At 33.2% G+C, this 8302-nt stretch overlaps 1 pseudogene across 1 annotated transcript; it reads left to right on the top strand.

Annotated features, from left to right (window-relative positions):
- The first annotated feature begins 1879 nt into the window (after positions 1-1879).
- On the top strand, positions 1880-7265 carry LOC147394294 (uncharacterized; annotated as a pseudogene). Its single transcript, XR_015181544.1, has 10 exons — positions 1880-1960; positions 2066-2128; positions 2850-2973; positions 3090-3375; positions 4167-4238; positions 4765-4832; positions 4939-5089; positions 6489-6569; positions 6665-6757; positions 6853-7265. The product of XR_015181544.1 is annotated as an uncharacterized LOC147394294 (transcript).
- Positions 7266-8302: the final 1037 nt, after the last annotated feature.

Genomic DNA, 8302 nt, shown 5'->3' with positions numbered 1-8302 from the left:
GTCATGCCCATGTTTGAAAGGATAAGGAGTTATCAAAAGACTAAAATAATCCCGCAATTAAGGCCTTCGTGAACCATATTCGCTCAAAAAATTCAATAAATCAAAAATCAAGATCTCTAATATCAAAGTTGTTATGGCACATCGGATTTAAGGTGTAAGATTGAAAATCTTGAGTTTTTATTTTTTTAGAAAGTACATCATCTTCAACCTCCCTCATTTTGATAAATACTAAAACTCTAGAGAAAATCAACCATCATCCATTAATTCTAGCATGAATAAAAAAATACAGAAGAGGTAAGATCATATCACTGTCTTATTTCAACCAAAGGTAATCTCAAAATCATGATCAATGGGTAATAAATCTCAAGTTTTTTTGCATATTTTTTTAAAGAAAAAGTTATTTTTCACTTAAGATTTTAATTTAAAATTTGAAAGTTCATTACCCATTCATCTTTTGGGTCTTTTTAAAATTATTTATTAAATCTAATGCAACCATGAAATTTTAAGGTTGGAGAGGATGAATGTGTTATGAAAAACACTTTCCTTACTAAGTTAGTAAGGAAATTTCCTAATCCCATCATCCCGTGGCATCTAAAAACATGATCCGATGCCACAGGGTTGTACATAACAGAATTCTAAGAACTTTGAAAAGAAAAGAAAAAAAAAAAAAAACTTATTTTTCATCATAAAATGAATCAGATTTTATCCAAAATTTGAGTAATCCGAAGAAAAATATAGGTCAGATATGGGTTGATGTCCATTAACTTGAGTCAGATCCGGGTCAGATACAAATCCACTCCTATATCTGTCTAGATACGAATGATATATTTAATATAATAAATATTTAAAGTTTAATATTTAAAAAAAAAATACATAAAACCAAATTGACTCGACTGAGTCATAGTTGGTCTTAACAAAATACAAGGGTTTAAGTTTTTTTAAAACTCCTAGATTGAATTCCTAGATAAACTAAATATTAGAGTTTATTTGAAGAGTTATAACTAACTCCATCGATTCCAAATCTAGCTCTAACTCACTCCTGCTTCCAAACACACTGTTAGTTTAACAAGTAGTCAAACATGATTTGTTATCGGTCTCTCGTTAAGAACAACAGTCAAGGGATCTATGTCATCAATTTGAAAATGTAGGGGGTATCTCTGTCATTTATCAAAGAGTGCTAATAATATGATGGACTTTTGGTGGACGAACTTGACGCATGGAAACACATAACTTTTTTTTTTTTTTTAAAGAATTTCTCTCTCTTACCTGTTCTCTACCCACATACTTATTTTTTAGATTTCAAATCTTAAAAAGGATCGTTGGGCCCACATTGATTATCACATTGACAATCCAACAATACAAACATTTAGATTTCATGAAAATATTCATATTAAAGAAAAATAAAATTAAAAACAATTGTTTTTAAAGCTTGATCCATGGTGTTTAAAACGAACGACTATCAAGCACCCACATTTAAAATTAATATTCAACGTTAAAAATAACTATTTTTTTAAAAAAATTCATATAATTTTATCCTCTAGAACCTCATTTCATTGGATCATAATTTTGAATGTCACAAGCTGATTAAATGTCAAAATTAATTTTCTTTCACTATGGGCAGGAGAGAGAAATTCTATCTGTTTATTTTTTATTTTTTTAATAAATTATATGCTTTCACATTAGCATGGCGTCCAGGCCGTCCACCAAAAGTCGGTCAAATTATCAACACTCTTCGTCAAAATGTAAGGGGTATGTCAAAATCACCTTAATAATAATATATCACACGTGCAAAACACGTGCAATTTAGTAGTTATATTAAAGAAGTGAGGTGTTTTTTAACGGAAAAACTGGTTAATTTAATTTAAAAGAATAATATAAAAATAAAAAGGGAATCGTGGCGATCGTGCGTTTTCCGTTAGAATTTCTCTTCAAGGTTTCAAGGGGTAGAGAGATTTCTTTGGTACAATTACAAAATATAAAATAAATAAATAAATATATTTATTTTGCCTTGAGTTTGTAGAACCGAAAACGACGGCACTCAATCTCTTGCTTCGTTCCAAAACAGAGATTTCGAAGAAACTCACACAACTTGATTCCTTGGAAGAAATCCGATCCTCAACCCCCCCTTGTAAGTCTCATCTTCCTTTGTTTATCTCATTTACTCTTCGTATTGTCGTTGCTTCTATAATATATCTTCGATACCTCAATAGGCTTGATTGATTGAGGTATCACGTTTTCTTCTCTCATATTTTATGTTTGTTCTTAATTCTGTTTCTTGTTTCGGTTACTTTGATAGAGATGTTTTTCTTGATTTTGTTTGGTTTCTCTCCATTTTCGATTGATTGATTGATCTAAATAACCCCATTTTTTTAATTCAACCTGAACTTGTTCTATTTCCCGTTTTGGGCATTCTCTCTCTCTCTCTCTCTCTCTCTCTCTCTCTCTCTCTCTCTCTCTCTCTCTTTTCAATTTAGTTTTTGAGTTGTTAGATGTAATTCCTCAATTGGGTTTTCTTAAATGTTTCTTCCGTGCATTTGATTGATTAACCAATTTTTTTTTCTCCACTTTTTCGCCCTTTGGGTTCTACGTTTTGTTTCCTTTTTTGATGTGGTCTTTGAGTTGTTTGATTCATTTCCTGAACGAATATTTGATTGTTTGTTTTTGGGTTCTGGAAGCACAATGCTTTTAGTTGTTGATGAAGGCATGGTTTTGTTTTATAACGTGTAAAAATAAGTACTTTATCTGGTTTTAATTAATGTTTTGGTATTTTTTTTTTCCTTCTTTCTTTGTTGGGCTTTTAATGTTATGTTGCAGTGTTCCGTTAATAATTGCTTCATTTTTTTTTTCAGGTAAAGGTTTCTCCTTTCTTTGGGTATCCTTTTCTTGCCCTTTACGGACGTATATCTTCATTTTTAATCTCAAAGAAGTTTTCATTTTTATTTTGGATTCAACAGTGATTCTGCCTAAAAAGAGGTACTATTTTTTTTTCTTTGTTCATTATTGGTTTTGATTTCGGTTATTTTCTTACTATATTCTGGCCTTTTGGGGGACTTCTTTGAATGGCATAGAGTTTGATAATTTTTATTTAGGAGATATTGTTTGAGTTTCCTTTGAGATGGGAGATCATTTTGTATTGCTGGTGGATCGGTTGCTCACGGAATCCACATTGGAAGCTGCGATCGAGAGCAGAAACCGATCTCAACAAGCGACACCCATTACAGTGGGAACAGCAAGGAAATCCGAATTCTCTTCCATAAGATGGATTTTGGTAATGGGTCTTCTTCTCCAAGGAATATGGCTGAGTGCCGTATATGCCAGGATGAAGACGAAGATTCAAACATGGAGACACCCTGCTCTTGTTGTGGCAGCTTAAAGGTTTGTTTTGCATCTATGTTTCATCACAATTTTGGAGGATTGGCTTTTTGAATCCTTCTATATATTGAACCAGATCTTCAATCAAGGTTTAGATTTCTATAATTGCTTTTCTAAATGGGAGTTTCTCTATTATGGTTTTATATCTTTCTTTCTCCAGTAGTGTCTACTTAAGGCATCTGATAAGAAGGCATCGTGGTCTCAAACAGAACAATTGTTTCAGAAAAACATTTAACAAAAAATATCGGAACTCGGGAATTATGATTAAACTAGCTTCATATTCATAAAATGTTAGATAAACAAAAGTTACAAAATAAAATATTTTAAAAAGTAAATTAAAAATTTTCAAAATTTTGATCCATGGAAAGCTCTCAGAATAAATTTTGGTTCTCCTCTTTTTTCCATTACTTCTTTAAACTAATGTTGTACCAACCCACATTAAAGAAGGGTTGCATCAATCTTTGTCTAGATGTATGGATAGGTTTATGTGTTATGTTGAATGGTAACTGCATGATTATATTGGTTTATCATGTTAAGCTGAGTTATTAGATTTAAAAGGTAATTAGCTATAGGGAGATGTTCATTACTCTTTTTGTATGCTCTTTTTGCTTTATTTTTTCTTCCTTGCATAATACATTTTGACACTGATTTCAGGTTGTTCCTGCACAGGCTGGCATGCTATTTTTTTTTTTCTTTTGTACATTTTTATTATTATTTTGGTTTCATGTAATTTCTCTGCAAGATTTATGTTTTTGTTACCAATTATTGGAAGATCTGTTTTGTGGTTATTGCAGTATGCTCACCGAAGATGCGTCCAGAGGTGGTGTAATGAGAAAGGTGATACCATGTGTGAGATATGCCACCAGGTGATGGTGATTACTGCTGGAATGTAATTCTGATTTGTTTTGTGATCTATTCCTATTTTCCAATTTATGCTTTTGGAATTCATTTCAATATTTTTAAACATAGTGGCTTAGGGTGAGGATCAGACCTATAAACCTTGCGATCACACAAGGCTGTGGGACAACATTGATCAATTTTCTATGTTTAAAATATATGTTTTTAATGATCTTATCTAATGTAGAATATATTAGGGGAAATAAAAAAATTAAGCTGCCATTGCCCACCACCATCACCAATATACACCTAAGGTGCATTATCTCCAACATTAGCATTTAAAACAGTGTAAAAGGCCTGGGGCATTAGCCGTTCTCAATTACACAATGGATTAGGGCTTACATTTTTATTTTATTTTATTTTATTCATTTTTAAATAAGGTGCAGGGAATTTTGGGGAAACCCAGCCAAGTGTGTGCTTCAATTGTACGATTATGTCTTCACTATTAAATTTGAAGTTGCAAGTTTATTAGCATTCCTTTTGTTGTATGTGTAGCAATTTAAGCCAGGTTATACAGCACCTCAACAATTGTTTCAATATGGAGGTATTCCGATGAATTTCAGGTAACTTTCGAGCTCTTCTGACCTATGTTTGCTGGAGTGATGTTCTACTAATTTCACTTTTGCCCCGAAAACTTTGTAACAATAACTTCTGTTGTCTTTCTATCAGGGGAAACTGGGAGATACCTAGAAGGGACCTGCATAATCCTCAATTTATAGCAATGGTTGCGACTGACCACAATTTTTTCAATCCTGACTATGAAGAATATCTAGCTCCAACCACAAGAAGTCTTATATGCTGTCGTACGGTTGCTATAATTGTACTCACCTCTCTCTCTCTCTCTCTCTCTCTCTCTCTCTCTCTCTCACACTCACTCATAACACACACACACACACACACACACGTATATAGGCATTACCATGCACTCGAAAGCTCCATGTTTTGTCAGGCATTAACTTTGGTTCATTACCCTCAACAATCAGAACCTGATAGTAGCCCTTCTCACCATAAGGATCATCTTCATGAAAATCAGCTAATTATGAAATTTCTAATCCTATCAATAGTTGATTATAAGGTGAAACCTATATATATAATTCAAGTATACAAGTTATAAGTACAGGTATAATGTTAAAAAATTCAAAGTTAAAATAGAAATGAATTAATATAATAATCCAAATTTTATATATAAACAGTAAGAAAATATAATAAATTGATTTGGTTCATCTAACCAAATGTTGTGGTTCCCCAAACCCAATCAAAATTCAGTGGGTTCATGGTTGGCTTGATCTTACGAACTCGGTACAAACCGTACCGCAAACTAGTTCGTTTTGTACCGGTTCGTGGTTTGGACTAGTAGCAATGAACTACGTAATGTAGATTGAAACAATCTTGACCAATGAATTAATAAAAAACTTTGATCCAACAATTGATGGAGATAGAAGTTCTGAGCATAGTTCAAAATGTCGTTCTGTTTCGTAATGTTTCGACTTTAGAACAAACTGAGACGAAACTTTACCAAACTCGAAACATATGGAATTTTCGTTGATTTCTATGAAATTCAAAGAAGGAAATGGAGAAGAGAGAGAGAGAGAGAGATGGGTGGTTTAATGATGTCGCTAGAATTTCGCCAGATTTGTGTCAAAATTCGAGGTATGGTCGTTTTCTTCTTGTTCTTCTTCTCCTCTTCTTCTGTTGTGGTTGGTTTGATTTTTTTTTCAAGAGACAGCAAAGTTGCCCTTGAACTTGGTCTTCTTTAGAAGACTCGGTTATTTATTTAAACCCCCCTATTTTGGTAAATATCTGAGATACCCTATGTCTTCGAACTGACCAAATGCCCCTTGACCACAGTCTTCTGAGTAAGACTTCTAAAAAACATCCTAATTTACAGTAGTGAATGTATCGGAAATGTTTCGTATTGTTTTGGTATCGTTTCGGTTTTTCAAAGATTCGAAACGAGATTTTAAACCATGGTTTTGAGCTGATAATATGACTGAGAATCAATCTCAACTCTTATCTAAGTGGGTTCTATAGAACCATTAAAAAATTTAGTGTATAGAAAATTCATTTACCAATACCCATTTTCATGTGCGTATATTGTCGGCTTGAGCTGAGCTATAGTTTTATTCTCTTTCGCTCAACTGAAAATGGTACTTGGCCTTCTTGTTTCATTCCATAATATTGTGCAACACCTTCTCTTATTTTTGCTGATTGCTTTTCAGTTCATCAGTCTCCTGGTTCTCCGCCATACTCTACCAATAATAATTAGTGGAGTTGAGGACTTTTCATTCGCATTGTTCATGGTAAGACTGGATTGTACACTGTTTCTTTTTTGTAGAGAATGCTAAGCTTCTTGTATAAGTTTTCTTTGAAAAAATAAATTTACGTCACCCAACAGTTGTTGCTATTAAGGACCGCTGGGATTTTGCTGCCGATCTATATAATGGTGAAAGCAGTGACTGCTATACAACGCCATCGTCGTCGCCAACAGGTAACTTATCAATTACCAACCATTGTTTACTTATCAGACCTCCTTCATTTACAATATTCAGAGACTTCACTATTTCTCAAATTTCTGATATGTAGGAGCCTCGTGGCCTCTCCCTTAATGCATCTGATGAAGAAAATGAGCAGATGAATCCGCAGCCTCAGCCACATTTCATTCGCGTGCACTAATATGCTCTTGTCATCTCGAACAAGCTGAACAGTATCTTTGGCAAATTTATCCCCAGAATTTGGGATTAAAAGCACAACTAATGAACACTTGGCATAACTGCAAGAAGCAAAGATCACATCTCCGTTGCTGTAATGCTACGAGACTAAAACTGTGAAGTATTGTCTAGAGATGCTCTTAAATACACGATTATAAAGAACACATCTTCCACATGTAACATGCCATTTGAAAATTCTTTTCACAACAGTCTGTACATACATGAATTTCATGTGAATATAAATATATTAATCAATCAGAGAAAGATAAGAAATCATTCCATATACAAGTCAATTATGTTTATATGAGTAATTGAGGTTTAAAATCCTCTGATGGAGCTATTGTTTGTTAGGGACACCTTAGAAAAAGATGAGATCTGATGCCGGGGGCTTTACACATTGTAAGTTGCGGTGGTCACATAGTTATCAACCCAATCATGATCTTCGAGTCCGATGCTTATTCTAGCAAGATCACTTCAATATTGAAAGACCTAGTCCAATTAGGCTTAAACTTTTCACGGTGATAAAGATTGGTGTTACGGGTTTTCACCATGCTAGTTGTTTTGATCTTACTGCCATTTGTTTATTTCACTCGTAATGCCCCTTTTCAAGAATAGTAACCATAGTTGGACTTTCTATCTTGATCATTTTTCAATTAAAAAAGATCATTTCCTGCTCTATGAATTCAATCCTTGATATCCGATCCATAGAGAAATTAAGACTATGTCTGAATTGAGAGAAGTGGAGAGTAGAGAAACTCATTTAAACTATGTTTGAATCTAGAGAAGTGGAGAAAAGAGAAACTCATTAAGAGAAGAGAAGAGAAGATAAACTCAATTTCTCTCCATCATGTTTGGTTGACTAGAGAAAACTTTAGACAACTTTGAAATTTTAAAATGTCTTGAAAGAGAATAAGGGCAGAGTTGGAATTATGAAATATTTTAAAATGGTTTCTCGCCATTTCTCTCCACTTTTGGAGAGAAAGAAAACTCACATATTTTTCTCTCCTCTTCTCCCCACTTAACAATCCCAACAAGAGAAATGGAGAAATACTCATTTATTTTCTCTTCTCTTCTCTTCATTTCTCTCAATCCAAATATAGAGTAAGAGAAGAGAAACTCAATTTCTCCTCACCATGTTTGGGTTGAAAGGAGAGAACTTGGGACAATTTTGAAAATTTAAAATATCTTAAAAAACGATCTAAAGGCTGAGCTGGAATTATAAAATATTTCAAGACCAATTTAGAAGTAGCTTAGAATTAATTCAGGATTAAATTTTTGAGAAATAATTGTTTTTACTAATTATTTATTTTAATTATCCGAGAAGG

Source organism: Akebia trifoliata, chromosome 9 (genome assembly GCF_017979445.1).
Source record: "Akebia trifoliata isolate Shusen 1 chromosome 9, ASM1797944v1, whole genome shotgun sequence".
In the NCBI taxonomy this organism is placed as follows: Eukaryota; Viridiplantae; Streptophyta; class Magnoliopsida; order Ranunculales; family Lardizabalaceae; genus Akebia; species Akebia trifoliata.
The sequence above is the reverse complement of the archived record's forward strand: the minus strand, read 5'-3'. Positions and strand labels throughout refer to the sequence as shown.